The sequence below is a fragment of the Micromys minutus genome (assembly GCF_963924665.1).
Source record: "Micromys minutus genome assembly, chromosome: 23".
Taxonomy (NCBI): domain Eukaryota; kingdom Metazoa; phylum Chordata; class Mammalia; order Rodentia; family Muridae; genus Micromys; species Micromys minutus.
The window spans coordinates 2,817,125-2,834,942 of record NC_137958.1 but is presented as its reverse complement, the minus strand read 5'-3'; positions in this window follow the sequence as shown (position 1 = coordinate 2,834,942).

Genomic DNA, 17,818 nt, shown 5'->3' with positions numbered 1-17,818 from the left:
AGTAAATGAAAAGACTTTAGATTCAATTTGAACAAGTCTATCTTTAAAATGTGGTTAAAAACATGAATGCAAAGAAAAGAATGCAACTCAATAATCAAATTCTTACATTAGTTTCTAAACTATATAACCCAAGAAGCTAAGCAAGTACCCTTAGTTCATCTTTGTGTAGCTGTCTTGATAAATATTTGGTTAGATATTTTTCTCCTCTTTGTTTAATAAACAATTTGTCTGGTCCTGCCTGGAAATTGTTTGCTTGAATCTAATAAAAGATTTTAGGGTTAAGCTAATTATTGTAAGTTTAAATTCTAATTCGAGCTCTGCTGCTAATTACACATGTCACCCTGGCAACGTGTCTTAATTCTTCAACATTTCAGTGTCTTTATCTACAAAATACAGAGAAAAAAAGAGAATATAAGCAGCACATGTGACACTACTACCTCTGCTTAAACTCATTGCAGACATTAATAATCAAGCATGAAAACTTTAGAAATGTTTCCATCGCTGCTGTATCCCTGTATTAGACTTACCTTGTTTTCATTAATGCTTCTTCTCTTTCAAATTCTATTCTAAATACTTCTGTGAGTTACTTAAGCATGGTCAGCCCTGGGATACACTGCAATGATTACACTTTTTCCAGAAATGGAAAACAAGGGTCCCAAATTCATGTTATAATCAATAGAGCTAAAATCCAAAACCCCTATGTGTTTCCCTTTCTTGGGTACTTAGCTTTTGCATATTCTGAAGTTCAATATCATTGTTAAAACTTAAAATGTATCATAGCTGTTTGGCAATGGAAGCATCCTCTATTGTTGGAGACACTTTGTCTTTTAGCTTAATTCTCAGCCCTGAGCTCAGTGCTAGCTTATAATGGATACTCCATCAAGAATGGCTGGATAAATAAATGCTTCCAGCTCTATAGCCATAATGACTATATTTTATAAAACTGCATTTACATTTTTTCTAAGCTATGTGGGTTTCCTTCTACAACACACATATTGATTGTTCTCTCGTCTGCATCTTATCTGTGTTCTATCGGACATTCTGATGTTCGATTTGCATCTTCGTTGGTTTGTGTTTATTCTCAGAGGTGTTTGTGAAGACCTCACACAGCAGAGTGCAAACCCAGGCGATCCTTAATTGGAGTTCCAGCAGTGACCACTTTCACACTGGCTCACTGCTGCCACGCTGGAAAGAGCATGAGATTACCAGGTCAGTGACAACGCTGGGAACAACCTCGATTGATTAAGGGACAGATGCTCTTGAGCACAATTAGTCACTTGTGGTGATCTAAGTTGTTATTGAAAAATAAAGAATATTTCACTGCGAGTGGCTGATCAGGTCCTAACCATGACACAGGCAGAACAAATTGGTAAGGAAGCATTTATACTAAAGTCTATAGAAAAAAAAAAATTAGATCATTCTGAACAGATGGCCTTCTCCAACTTTTTCTTTGTGCTCTAATAGAACAAACCAATGCTTATCTGAATTATAAATGACAATGTAAGAGGTAAATTAACTAGAAAAGCACATTTGGGCATGCTTATGTCCTTAAAGTATCCAGTATATCTGGGGTGTGCACTTATAAGGTTCATGGCACAGAAGTTGAGTAACTGTGACTTCAGAAATGATTTTATATTATCCGAATCTCATCTTGAAATGGAAGATGGACGCTCTGGGTAGCTTCAAATAATAAAACTAAAAGTATGCTGGCATAAAGTGCAGTGGATAAGAAAAGCACTAAGGCAGAAAGGCACCAAAGCTGAACTGCTCAATCAGGGCCTTCAGTAGGCATTCCATAGAGTTGGGAGGAGGGAAGGGGCACCATGGGAACTGGCTCCTGGTGCTAATTTTGCCCTGTAGCTTCCACTGCCTTCTAGTGGTCCTTTGTGGCTGGTACAATGTCTTCCAGAGCCGCTGCCCACACTGGGTGATTTTGCATAGCTCTAGGAAGGAAGCAGCTCAGGAACAGAGTTCAAGGATGAAAACAGCAGTGAGAAGGCAACGATGCTGTGGTGTAAGAGAGGCCAATGTTTGCTGTACTTAGGAACAACTGCACTGAGAGCATAGTGGGGCAGAGAAGGGGAGGCGCTCTTTAAACCTCAGTGAGAGGGTGGGACGCAGGCATAGGCCAGCAGAAGCAGACATGAGCTGCTCACACAGCACAATGTCTTCCCTTCGGTACAACAGTGATTTCTAAGAGAGCCAAAAGCAGGTTGTGAATGTTGCCTTTTATACTCTTAGGCTACCTTAGATAATATCCCTACACTAGGTAGCCTGTGGCCCAACCAGTCTTCTGATAACATTTTGTAATAATTCAAATGTCCTTCTTCTTAAGTGTGCCCACTTCCAAAGAGAGTCATGTACCCAAACTGTTCCTCCCATTTACGACAGACTCAGTTATGCTTCCGCCCATTCTAGGAAACTCCATCCACAGTATGGCAGTATTTAGGGAAAGGTTGAGGGGATATGGTTAGGTTCACATGAGATCACAAGAGCAGGGAGACACTGGAAGCTTGATACCTCTCTTTGTCCATTTACCAGAACTAGGGAAAGGTCAAATGAGACCACCACCTGAGTAGGTGACTCCGGGGTTAGGGAAGTGCCTCATTTGATAAAATGCTTCACTTAGGCTATGACACCAGGAGCACAGGAAGCCGAGTTCAGATTTCTAGCATTGACAAAATCTGGCTGTGATACCATCGACCTGTCGTCTTAAAACTGGGGAACACAAGGGAAGACCTGTGGAACTTGACAGCTGAAAAGTCTAGCCAACCAAAAGCTTTAGAACTCAAAACCCAGGGCCAGTGAGAGACCCTGTCTCAAAAAGTGAAATAATCTGGGGAGTAGTTGAGAAATACACCTATTGGTGACCTTTCAAGTGCATGTACAAGCACACACACATATAAATGCAGGCATACACACATATGTGCACATGCAAGCACACATGGACACACATGTGCACACACATGCACACATGCTCAGACACACATGCACACACATGTACACACACAAACACACACACATGCACACACATGCTTTCAGTAAACACCAACGCTTCTGGAGCTTTGATCTTAGACTTTCAGTTTCCAGAGCTGTAATGAAAATTTTCCTGTTGTTTAATCTATGGTACTTTTTTCTAGCCTGCCCCATGTCATTAAAACATGTTAAGATATAGACAGTGTGTTTTACGAGATACATTTCTTTTATATTTGGGAAATCAAACAAGGCAGGTTCTGCCAAAAATAAGTCATTTGGACTTGGCAACGATACTTAACTACTCTTCCTTTCTCCACAAAATGAGGGGCTTAGCTGGGTGATCAGAAAGAGTGGTTTGGAATCTCCCATCTGACAGCACGCAAGTCTTGTCAAGAACAACTCATTTGCTGAATGAGTGTAATTGCTGGGAGTTGCAGGAGACACCCTAAAAACAGGATGTTCAGAACATACAGTCATGTCCTCTGTGCTGTTATCCCTATATAAAAGATATGGAAACAAAGACTGGCAAACTGACCCTCTCCTTGGACAGCTGCCGACCTGAAGCACACCAGGCCTAAAGGCTTGGATGGGTTCCACTAGCCATAAATACAGCTTGCTCCTGGCTGTCGCCCTCCATGAAGAAGGGGATGGCCCAGTGGTCACTGTCACTGAATGCAATTACACACTGCCCATGTCTCCTCTGCTGAGCTAATCCTGGCTGTGCTCCAGCAGAGGAGGAACTGACCCCCTCAGGATGTTTTGTGTAGCATTGGGTAACTGGGCCCTGAACCTGGTGGTGGTTATGACCAGGATAATGCCTTCTTAGGGCTTTCCCACAGGCAAATGAGTGGGTTTTGCAAAACCTGGAAGCCAAGTATCTCTGTCTTACTTCTGTTATCTGAGACTTCAAGCTCATCCAGACAGCTGTATTCTATGGTGTTATGAAAATTACTCCACTGCATTAAAAAAGAAAGAAAGAAAGGAAGAAAAAGCTGGCTCAGACTATTCTGGGTTTCCAGCACTCTATTATTTCAATCCCCGGACTAAAATATAAGTGCCATAGAACAGCGACATTGTACTAAAAAAGGGAGACTTTCCCTCACACAGCAGGCGAAGGAAGGCAATTTAAATGACATTCCCTTCAACTTTTTCTCACCTTTACTGTGGAGCTTTTGTTCCAACAGGATGGAGCTAATGTAAAAGGAACTCTGAAAACCAAAGGCAAAGGGGGATGGTGAACAGCTGAAGGGCTCCTACCTTCAGGAGTTATTTGAACCAAAAATAACTCCAGTAACTTCCTTGGCTTTCCTGGGATGCAAGGAAGACTCACCCAGAGAGCACTGTATTCATAATAAGCTTAAGGCTTTTGCTTTTAAAACTATGCACTCTTCCAGTGTCAGTGATTGGTGAAAGGCTTGAAGGGATGGCAGATGACATCAGAGAGCCCTGGAGAGTGCCTCAGCACTAACTAACCTTGTAGGACCACTGTCAAACCTGTTTATTTCATTGCTACAATACCAAGGATGTGTTCCTTTAAATGTTCATTTTAGAACTGGCTCCTTTAGAGTTCAGCTGTATGGAAAACATCCAGGTATTATATCAAGCTCCATCAGTGACAGTACTTCCTGTCAACGCCTATAGAGTAACAGTTAGGAGCAAAATTCTTTTTTATGATTGTTGGGGGGGAGGGGGTGCGTCTGAATCCTAAAGGGCAGTGATCAGAGTTGTTGCTAAGCAACTTTCAATGTACAGGACAGTTCCAAAGCAAAGCATCCCTGGAGACCCTGATTTAAAGATAGGTTCTAAAGCCCAGTGGCAAGAGTGCTTGATCTGTCTTCTCTGGGAGAAAGCATTTTTAATGACGAAGATAAATATGATTAACAAGATTAAAGATCTTTCATTTTCTGTGCTAAGATGGGATCCATTCCTTAGATTTAAAACACAAGGCATACGACAGGCTAACAAATAATATAGTTACATATGATACATGGACATTATGAGACAATGAAATACAATACCACTTACAATTATAGGAACTTAAGTGATTCCTGTGTTCTTGAGAGCTGGTAGGAAATTTCAAGTATGAAAACTTAGTTTTTCTTTAAGGCACATGAAAAAATGTTTGTGTTCTAGTAGTTGAGTTTTGTACTAAGTATAAAATGTTACTACTGCTCTCATAGGGCTCATGGTGTGGGCTTGAGTAACCTATTACCATTTATACATCTGTTAAATGAATGCTTACGGTCCGTCTTCTATGTGTCAGCCTGGGGATGCTACTGCACACACAGCGATTGCTCATCCTACTGTGGTAGGATGGAATTTGGAATGAAGATGGGCAAACAGATGGTATAGAGCCACCGCAGTGAAGCTTGAAGCTGTGTGAAGTCAGGAACCTGAGCTTTGTCTGTGGGGCTGGCAGGAGGTTTTTGAAGGATAGGTGTTTACCCGGCTAAGAATCAGAATAGAGAAGTGGTTCAAACCAAATATCATTAATGTTCTTCTTCCCTCCCTAAGAGTCAGGAGAAACAAACCCAGCATATATCATGAAAGAGCATATTTTCTTTCTTTCTCCTGATTCTTTAACAGTACTTCCCCAGTTGGCTTTGTGCTTCCATAGCAACCCCTGAACTACAGCATAGATGCCGAATTACTCTCTCTGGCTTCTGTCCATTTGCTTAGAAGTCTAGAGATGTCTATATAAATGAGAGAGCCAACTGCCAAGAAACTCACTAGGAAATAATTTAAAAGAAAAGGCTCCATTTTAGTTGAGTTTACAAACCAGGAATATAAAGCCTTCCCTACCATGATATTATATAGAAACACATGCATCAGAAGGGCAGAGAGATGGGTTGACTTGTATGTAGGAAGATCCCACTCAAGTTTCCATGCTGGTAAGCTAGAAACCAATACTCCAAGCCTGTTCCATTCTAATGTGCTGTTTTTCAAGACTGTCAGGTCATAGTTGATTCATCAAATCCAGGTGGGAAAATGGAACATTTCCACACTTCCAGCAGCTCTTTCTCTACCACTTGGAACTAGCAAGAGTGATAAAGTTCAATGTGTGGTTTGTCCAAAGAACATAGATTGTCACCTGACACCAGAGAGCAACGGGGTCACTGGGCTTCATTTTTAATTTGCCTTCAATTAGTTCCCAAGAATCCTTCTAAAGATTGTGTTTTCTTAAAGTTCACATTTTTAATTCATTTTTTAAAATCTCAAATATTTTAACCTAGAATTGTTCCTGTCTAAAAAAAAAGTCAGGGACAAAAAATGGAGCAGAGACTAAAGGAAAGGCCGTCCAGAGACTGCCCCACCTAGAGATCCATCCCATATACAGTCACCAAACCCAGACACTATTGCTGTTGCCAAGAAGCACTTGCTGATAGGAGACTGGTATGGCCATTCCCTGAGAGGTTCTGCCAGTACCTGATCAATACAGATGCAGATACTCACAGCCAACCATCAGACTGGGCCAGGGGATCTCAATGGAAGAGCTAGAAAAAGAACTAAAGGAGCTATAGGAAGCTCCTATAGAAATAACAATATCAACCAACCGAACCACACTAAGCTCCCAGGGACTAAATCACCAAAGTGTACACATGGGATGAGGGGAAGCCATGGCTCCAGCTACATATGTAGCAGAGGATGGTCTTATCTCACATCAATAGGAGGTGACGCCCTTGGTCCTGTAGAGGCTTGATGCCCCAGGGTAGGGGATGCTGCAGAGGTGAGGTGGGAGAGGGTAAGGAAACACTCTTTTAGAGGTATGTTCTTTCCATCTGAGTTAAATCTGAGAATTTAGCAGCCACTTAATGCCCTCTATTCTAACATTAGTCAGGGCTTTGCTGACCTATATGTCAAATTTTTAATTAATCTTTCTATTCATTTACATTTCAAATGATATCCCTCTTCCATGTTTACCCTCCACAAACTCTCCATCCTATCCCCCTCCTCTATACCTCTAAAAGGGTGTTTCCTCACTCTCTCCAACCTCACTTCTTAACCTGAGATCTCTCTCCTCTGAGGAAAAAGTATATCCATGTGTGTGCCACTGTTAAACAAGTGCTATCATGTGTAAATGCTCAAAACACTAAAAACATTTGCACAGAGGTTGGGTGGATGCTTTGCCTAGGTCAGCACTCTAGTGATGATAATCACAGCAGTAATGAGTGTGTGTAGCAATAAGACCTGGATTAGTCAGTCATTCACTCTGCATTACATCAGCCCAGGATCTGCTTACAGATCAAGCCTACTTACGAATTACTTTCCTTATTGACTGCTTAATCCAAATTCTCTTCTCTTCAGTATTGTTACTAGCAACTGGAACTTTTTAAATTAACTTTTAGCAATGACAAAATGCTGCACACACATTCAGACAAAATATTCATACACATAAAATAAAATATAAAATAAATTGGAAATTTTAGGTCTGAAGAATGAACAAGTATACAAAGAACGGTAAAGCTTTTACTTAACTAGCAAGCCTAGCTAAATGACAACAGTCAATAAACTGTTATTTGTCCTTGTGACATACACCAGTAGTTCTTCTGTTTTTAAGAATGTGTCAATTCCAGATTTGGCACCTAACTAGGAAGATACATTTAGGTTTGCTCGGGCTGTGGTATAAGACACAATGTATTTCTTAAGGTAGAGTAACTTTCCAGTGCTTAATCCCCACATTTATTTTATCCATTGTCTGTTAGTGGATTCCTGGGTGGTTTTTGAGTTTTCACTCTTAAAATCAGAGCTACCATGGACATGGATGTTGAATTATCTGCTTTCATTTCTTCAGAGATATACATCCAGAAATGAACCTGTTAGCTGAGATGGTAATTTTTTTCTCTAATTTATACTGTTTCCACAGTGACTGTGCCATTTCACATTTCCATTAGCAATACTCAAGGGTGCCAGGTTCCCCCCACATCGCTGCCACTGCAGGGTCTTCCCATTTACTTTTTCAATAATAGTTATCCAATGAATATGAAGTGTCACATTGCTGTGGTGTTAATTTGCATTTTCCAACTTATTGGTGATGGTAACAAATATCCTTCTGTGTGCTTACTAGTCATGTGCTAACTTCCTTTGTAGAAATTTAGTTTTCAGTTGTTTCCCTGTCTTTAAATTGGCTATATATTGTGATCTTACATTTTGGGAAAAAAAAAAAAAAACACTCTTCATAGATTTTGTATTTCAGTTTTTAATCCGGTACATGATTTAAATACTTTTTATTGTGTAGTTATTTTGCATTCCCTTGACAGTGTCTTTTGATTCTTTTTTTTAATTTCATGCCATGAACTTTTCTTTAGTTGTATATATATATATATATATATATATATATATAACCTAGTATCAAATCTTTCTTCTAACAGCTGAATTATATTTTAATTAGTTATTTTTAAAAATATTTTCCTTACTAATCCAAAAGCTAACAATCCTCATAAAATACAATTTTTAATTTTTACTCTAATAGTACCAAACATACCCAAAGAAATGAAGATATTTTCTCAGTCTAACAATAATTTCCCAAATCACCCATGTTCGCTTTGGGGTGTGTTTTCTATAAAGCGTTTGAAGTTCTTCAAGAAATCCACTTGCTATGAGGGATAACAGTTCTTGGGTTTTCTTTCTGTCGTGGGCAGGTCTTACTACAGATGAATTGCAGTGTCTGTGGCTCATGAACAATATGTGGACTGTACCGGCTGCTGTGGATTGAAGAGCTGTGGGAAATGATTCTATCTGTTACTGGAGAATGTCTGAGAAGTCATCCTCACAGGCATCTGTATCCTTTCCCCAATTTGAATTACTTTTTAATTTATGATGTCTGGAAGGGGTGTGACTAGACATAGTGGAACTAAATGCTGCAGATGATACTATGGTATCAGACACTCAAGTGCTTAGGCAACAGGCCACTCACCAAGCTGCGCTGGGAGACGCTGCCTCCATTTGTGCTGAGGAGCAAAGACAACATCAAGTACACGAATGAAAAACTTGGCTGTTTATCTGAGACCTTATTCTAATTCTGTTTATTTGTAATAAAGCAATTTACATTTTTGTTTTAGAGGGTCTAGAGTCATAATCGTAGCAATTGGAAAAGAGGAGAGAAATTCCATACCTAATATCACTTCCCTGATCAAGAACATTCTCATGTTTGACTGAAATTATTCTGCATTTCATTAAAATGTATTGGTATTCAGGTTTCAGAAGCATCAAACGGAGTTGAAATTTTGTTCTTTTAAACAAATGTGTCAGAACAACCAGAAAGAATGGAGTCACACCCCTTCCAGACATCATAAATTAAAAAGTAATTCAAATTGGGGAAAGGATACAATGAAATAGTATTCTTAGAATTAAACCTTAATGACCTTGAGTTAGGCTAAGTCTTCTTAGAAACAATCAGAAAGTACAAGGGTACAAAAGTAAAATGCACCTCATCAAAAGAAAATTAGTTCTTCAAATGGAACTATCAAGAAAATGTGAGACAAAGCACAGCATGTTTGCAGAGCATAAATTCAGTGCAGGATGTATCCAGAACACATAAAGGACTCATGATCATAATAGCAGCACTAATAGGTTATTTTAAAAGGAGCAAAGGACACAAATTCTCCAAAAAGATATATAAGTAGTCAATAAGCATATAAAAAGGTGTCCCACATCAAGAGCCAACGTGAAAATAATTCAGACCGACGGTGCAAACCCAATCAATCCCACTAATGTTGACCCAGGGATGGGGTTGATGACCAGGGGTAGGGATGATGAATTGGGAACAGGAAGTGTGAAGACTTATGGAACCGCACCTGTCTGTAAGCTAAATAACAATGTTCTTTATTTTTTCAAAGGGGGGTTTTAATGGATGTTTCCCCCACAATGCTTCTCCTAGAAGACATGCATTATTAAAAGAAAATCTCAGTGCCACTCATGGTATAATCCCTCTGGGTTTCTGGTCAGAAAGGCCATAATATAGACCATTGTGTCACTTTTTAATTTATAGTCTTTTAATTACTTTTCCATATAGTCTGGCATACTAACACTAAACTCTATAGTTGGGAAAAATTTTTGAGTAAACAATAGAAAAAAAATATACATGTGTGTGTATATGTGTTTACATATACATATGTTACATTACATATATGTAAAATATATACATAATATATATAATATGTACATTTGTACCTCATATAGTGCAAGTTTCTTCCAGAGCTAAATTGCCTAGATGCTGTTCCTTGTTTTGTGTGGCTGTGTTTTCTGTCCTACTCCTGTGTCATTTCTGTAGCATATGTGGATGGAGACTGGCCAGGTTATCTCAGGTCTCTGGAAGTCGGGTTTCATGAAGGCTGAAATGTGACTGAATAATGGAGAAGGAGCACATCGATTCTTGTACTCTATTTTCACTGGGGTCAGTTTGGTTTTTCAAAAATAGAAGTACATAAAGTGTGTCTTTTAAATGTACATATGCAGGGTACAAGGGACATTATTACTGTGAATACAAGGTTCTGCCTCTCCAAAGAACAGTCTGCATTTACAGAGCCCTCCCCCTTGTCCAGTGGCTCGATTTCTGTAATAGGTAGAATGAATGTTCACTGAATGCCAATCGGCTGAATAAATGTCATTTTGTACTCACTGTATAATTTTTCCAGGCCTACTTTTATTTTGAAAAGAACCATTTAGAATTTGCTTTGGCAATTAAGAAGCACTTGGCTATTTCGAACACGAACACATGGAGGTGACTGGGTAAGACCTCGACTTACGCATTATGCCTCCCGGTCAATCTGGACTAATGAGAAAAGGCTGTTAACATAGGAATTAAATATTATGTTAAAAGTGATGAAGAGACTTCAAATGCCTCTGTCTTACCTCTATTCTTCTTCCCACACAGAGACATCTTTACAGAGACTCCCATGTTTTGTGGGGACATGTGATAAGCCAGGACGTGTCAGTCTGATTCCCTCTGACCACACATCTCTGCTTATATTTCTGCCTTGAATCACATTAATAGAATGATTTCTGCTCATTATCATAATAAGTAAGAAGCATAAATTTCATTTTGTTATTCTTTAGTTTCATCCTAATTTTAATTATTACTTTTCATAACATAAACCTTGATTAAATTTCCAAGTAGTGTCTCTTTAGTACTTGCTAGATTCTGATTCTTCAAAACAAATGAAAGCATGATAGTCTTCAGTGGTATATACGCTTTTTATATGTCTGTGGGGAGAGATAACGTAGATTTTAATCATTCATAATCAACAGCTGTCAAGCATTGATAACTCTGATAATTGATAAGAAAAGCATCTTTGGGAAAAAATGAGCAAAAATTCCTTTGGATGAAGTCGTGTGAGCATATTTGCTTAAGTTCTATATTTTCTTACTGCTAGCTGCTGGTTTGCTGGTAACAAACTTCTGTTGCTGCTGCTGGTGGTTCGCTAGCTACTGATTATTGACACAAAGAGTCCTTAGGTTACAGTGCTTTCACCTCCATTAGAATCTAGTATCCCCTTCCAAGGTCAAGGCTACTCTGATGCCTAATGTTAAACACAGATGTGTGAAAAATGTGCTAAGTGATTTGCACGCTTCCTTGAACTGATGGAGTGCAAGTAGCCGTTCTCGCCTGTTTATCAGATGAGTCAAATGACACAAAATCTCTGAGGATGCCATTGCCGGGACACAGTACACACAAGGTCATGCGGCACAGCAAGATGTTCCTGGTCTAGAAGACTGCTGGCAGCCTGAGATATCCAGGTTGCATTTGACTTCTTTGAGACTCTGCAAATAATGAGTATCAGTAAATATAAAGGTGCTGCTCCCCTAGACTCAGGCTTTCACATGGCTGATGAAAAGGTCTCTTCAGCAGTGCTCACAGTACTGATCTCGTGAAGAGTTCTTGTGCAGTTCAAAGATCTGTGGGTAGAAGACGGAAGCACTGCACTTTTAAAACCAGTTTTTCAGTTGATTAAAATTAAATAAGTTTGATTTCCTTTGAAAATAATCTCTCTCTCTCTCTCTCTCTCTCTCTCTCTCTCTCTCTGTGTGTGTGTGTGTGTGTGTGTGTGTGTATGTGTGTATAAGAGAAGGCATGCATGTGTATAAGAGAAGGCATGGATGTAAAGTTAGAATAGAACCTCAGGTTCATTCTTGCTTTCATCTACTTTTGAGACAGGGTGTCTTGCTGTGCACTGCTGTAAACTCAGACTAATTATGCAAGCTTCCTAGCAGCATCTCCCATGTAGCTTCTGGGATTACAGACTTTTACACTATTGAGACTGGCTATTACACAGGTTCTGAGGATCTGAATTCAAGTTGTCAGCCCTTTATGGTAAGGACTTTATCTACCAAGCCATCTCTTTAGCCCCATGTTTAAATTTTTAAGAGCAAATCTGATAAAAATAAATTTCTTGATGATGGAAGAATGATGTTTTGTTATTCAAATAAAAACATAACACTTAAAATAATGTTTATGGTGCAGAACAGGGCCCAGCCCATCTGCCACAGGGATCAGCAGCGCCTAAAGCTTTAAAGACTGGTGAGTAGGAGACCAGGAAAGCCAGGGAGCAGAGGGATCTCTGTGGAGTGAGCACTGTAAGCACTCCCCCAGCCCTGCCTGATCCAGGGACCAGGAACACAACTTTGGAACTTCTATTTCCACCAGGCAACACTGAGGCATAGAACAGGCTCGGCGCATCTGCCATCTAGACCAGTGAAGACCCAGGGACACAGACCAGATACAAGGGAAGGGCAAGAACATATCACTGACAACAAAATGGCAAGAGGAAAGCAAAAGAGTATATCCCAAGGAAACCAAGACAACCTGGCAACTCCAGAACCCAGCTCTCTCACAACAGCAAACATAGGAATGCCAAACACTCCAGAAAAAGAAGACACAGACCTGAAATCATACATCAAGATGCTGATAGAGATACTTAAACAAGAACGGGAGGAAAAGCAAAAAGATTCAGAGGCTTTTAAAGAGGAAACAAGAAAAACATTCAAAGAACTCAAAGAACTAGAGGTAAACAGAATCAAAGAGATGAAGGAATGGAAGAGGGAATTTAAAACAGAAATTGACACAATAAAGAAAATACTACAAGAGATAACCCTAAAGGTAGAACACCTAAAAAAGAAATCAGGAGTCACAGAAGCAAGCATTTCCAATAGATTACAAGAGATGGAAGATAGAATCTCGGGGGAAGAAGATAACATTGTAAACATAGACAAAACAGCCATAGAAGATGCAAAAAACAAAAAGCTCCTAACCCAAAATGTCCAGGAAATCCAGGACACAATGAGAAGACCGAACCTAAGGATAATAGGAATAGAAGAGGGAGAAGAGTATCAACTAAGAGGCACAGTAAATATCTTCAACAAAATCGTAGAAGAAAACGTCCCTACCCTCAAGAATGAGATGACCACGAGCATAAAAGAAGCCTTCAGAACTCCAAATAGGTTGGACCAGAAAAGAAATACCTCCCAACACATAATAGCCAAAACACCAAGTGCCCAAAGGAAAGAAAGAATACTAAAAGCAGTAAGGGAAAAAGGTCAGGTAACATATAAAGGCAGGCCAATCAGAATTACAACCGATTTCTCAACAGAGACTATGAAAGCTAGAAGAGCCTGGACAGACATCATGCAGACCCTAAGAGAGCACAAGTGCCAACCCAAGCTGCTATACCCAGCAAAACTATCAATCACCATAGATGGAGAGATGAAGATATTTCAAGACAAATCAAAATTTAAACAATATCTGACCACAAACCCAGCACTACAATGAATTATAGGTGGAAAACCCAATACAATGAGAAAAAATACAGCCTAGTAAAAACAAGAAAACACCTAAACAAGAAAACTAAAAGAAGAAAAAGACACAGACACAACTCAACCCAGAAAAGCAATAATGGCAGGAAACAGAAACAACTATTCCTTGATATCTATTAACATAAATGGACTCAACTCCCCAATAAAGAGACATAAACTATCAGACTGGATACATAAACAAAATCCAGCCTTTTGCTGCATACAGGAAACTCATCTCAGAGACAGAGACAGACACTATCTCAGAGTAAAAGGGTGGGAAAAAAACTTCCAAGCAAACAGCGCCAAGAAGCAAGCTGGAGTGGCTATTCTAATATCGAATAAAGTAAATTTCCAACCAAAAGTTATCAGAAAAGATAAGGAAGGACACTTTTTACTCATTACCAGGGAAATCTGTCAGGAGGAACTCTCAATCCTTAACATATATTCTCCAAATAAAAAAGCACCCACATTCATAAAAGAAACCTTACTAAAGCTCAAAAAATACATTTCACCCCACACAATAATAGTGGGAGACTTTAATACCCCACTCTCACCAATGGACAGATGATGGAAAGAGAAAATGAACAAGGACACTGCAAAGCTAGCAGAGTCTTTGAACCAACTAGAATTAATAGATATATACAGAACATATCATCCTAAAGTAAAAGAATAGACATTCTTCTCAGCACTCCATTGCACCTTCTCAAAAATTGACCACATAATTGGACACAAAACAACCCTCAATCGATATAAGAAGATTGAAATACTCCCATGCATCCTCTCAGATCACCATGGTCTACGGCTGGTTTTTAACAACAACAAAGACAACAAAAAGCCCACATACACATGGAAACTAAACCACGCTCTGTTATAGGATAGCAGGGTCAAAGAAGAAATAAAGAAAGAAATTAAGGATTTTCTAGAATTCAACGAAAACGAAAACACAACATACCCAAACCTATGACATGCAATGAAAGCAGTACTGAGAGGAAAACTCATAGCCCTAAGTGCTTCCAAAAAGAAACTGGAGAGAGCTTACATCAGCAACCTGACAGCACAGCTAAAAGCCCTAGAACAAAAGGAAGCAGATATACCCAAGAAGAGTAGATGGCAAGAAATAATCAAAATTAGGGCAGAAATAGACCAAATAGAAACAAAAAGAACCATTGAAAAAAATCAACAAAACCAAGAGTTGTTTCTTTGAGAAAATCAACAAGCTTGATAAACCCCTAGCCAGACTAACTAGAGGGCAAAGAGAGAGTATACAAATTAACAAAATCAGAAAGGAAAGTGGAGACATGACAACTGAAACTAAGGAAATTCAAGAAATCATCAGATCCTACTACAAAAACATACTCCACAAAATTGGAAAATCTGGAGGAAATGGACGAATTCCTAGACAGATACAAGGTCCCAAAGTTAAATCGGGACCAAGTAAACCATCTAAATACCCTGTAACACCTAAAGAAATAGAAGAAGTCATCAAAAGTCTCCCAACCAAAAAAAGCCCAGGTCCAGACGGGTTCAGTGCAGACTTTTAATTAGACACTTATTGGGGACATAACACCAATACTCTCCTAACTATTCCAAAAGATAAAATCAGATGGAATACTACCTAACTCATTTTTTGAGGCTACAATAACCCTCGTACCTAAACCACACAAAGACCCTATAAGAAAGAGAACTTCAGACCAATCTCACTTATGAACATTGATGTAAAATACTCAACAAAATCCTTGCAAACCGAATCCAAGAAAACATCAAAACAATCATTCATCAAGACCAAGTAGGCCTCATCCCTGGGATGCAGGGATGGTTTAATATAAGGAAATCCATCAATGTAATCCACCATATAAACAAACCTAAAGAACAATACCACATGGTCATCTCACTAGATGCTGAGAAAGCATTTGACAAAATTCAAAACCCTTCATGTTAAAATTTCTGGAAAGTACAGGAATCCAAGGTCCATACTTAAACATAATAAAAGCAATATACAGCAAATCAACAGCCAACATCAAACTCAATGGTGGGAAACTTGAAGCAATCCCACTAAAATCAGGGACTCGAGAAGGCTGCCCACTCTCCCCTTACCTATTCAACATAGTACTGGAAGTCCTGGCTGGAGCAATTAGACAGCAAAAGGAGATCAAGGGGATACAAATCAGAAAGGAAGAGATAAAAACATCACTCTTTGCAGATGACATGATAGTGTACTTAAGTGACCCCAAAAACTCCACCAGAGAACACCTACAGCTAATAAACAAGTTCAGCAAAGTGGCTGGATACAAAATTAACTCAAACAAATCGGTAGCCTTCCTATACTCAAAGGACAAACATGTGGAGAAAGAAATTAGGGAAAAGGTACCCTTCACAATAGTCACAAAAACTATCAAATACCTTGGTGTGACTCTAACTAAGCAAGTGTAGGACCTGTACGACAAGAACTTCAAACCTCTAAAGAAGGAAATTGAGGAGGATCTGAGAAAATGTAAAGATCTCCCTTGCTCATGGATTGGAAGGATCAACATTTTAAAAATGGCCATCCTACCAAAAGCAATCTACAGATTCAATGCAATCCCCATCAAAATTCCATCACAGTTCTTCATGGAACTGGAAAGATCAATGTGCAATTTCATCTGGAATATCAAAAGACCTAGATTAGCGAAATCCATCCTCAACTAGAAAACATCTGTGGGAATCACTATCCCTGACCTCAAGCTATATTACAAGGCAATTTTGCTGAAAACTGCATGGTACTGATACAGAAATAGGCATGTGGATCAATGGAATAGAATAGAAGATCCAGAAATGGGCCCTCATGTATATGGTCACCTGATTTTCGACAAAGGAGCCGTAAACATTCAATGGAAAAAAGACAGCCTATTCAACAAATGGTGCTGGTCCAACTGGCACTCAGCATGCAAAAGAATGAAAATAGACCCTTTCTTATCTCCTTGTACAAAGCTCAAGTGTAAGTGGATCAAAGATCTCCACATTAAACCAGATACACTGAAACTATTAGATGAGAAACTAGGGAAAACTTTAGAACATATAGGCACAGGAGAAAATTTTCTGATCAAAACACCAATGGCTCAAGCTCTAAGGTCAAAGATTAACAAATGGGACTTAATGAGATTGCAAAGTTTCTCTAAGGCTAAGGACATTGTCAAGAAAACAAAACGGCAGCCAACACAATGGGAAAAGATATTTACCAACTCCACATCAGATAGAGGCCTAATATCTAAGGTAAACAAAGAACTCAAAAAGCTAGACACCAGAGAATCAAATAACCCTATTAAAAAATGGGGTACAGAACTAAACAAAACGTTCTCAGTTGAGGAATATCAAATGGCTGAGAAACATCTGAGGATGTGCTCTACATTCTTAGCCATCAGGGAAATGCAAATCAAAACAACCCTGAGATTCCACCTCACACCAGTCAGATTGGCTAAGATCCAAAACTCAGATGACAACAGATGCTGGAGAGGATGTGGAGAAAGAGGAACACTTCTCCACTGTTGGTGGGGTTGCAAACTAATACAACCACTCTGGAAATCAGTCTGGCGATACCTCAGAAAATTGGACATAATACTACCTGAAGACCCAGCTATTCCACTTCTGGGCATATACCCCAGAGACACTTTAATACACAGCAAAGATATATGCACCACAATGTTCATAGCAGCTCTATTTATAATAGCCAGAAGCTGGAAAGAACCCAGATGTCCTTCAGAAGATGAATGGATACAAAAATTGTGGTACATTTACACAATGGAATACTACTCAGCCACCAGAAACAGTGACTTGTCCAAATTCTTAAGAAAATGGCTGCAACTAGAGAATATCATTCTGAGTGAGATAACCCAGTCACAAAAGAACAGACATAATATGCAGTCACTGATAGTGGGATGCTAACCCTCTGAGGCTAGCAATGCCCCAGAAACAACTCACAGACTGTAGGAAGTCCAAGAAATAAAGAAAACAAAACAAAACAAAAAAATCTTTACACAACAAGAAAACTTTGACTATTTTCATGTTACATTTTGTTTTG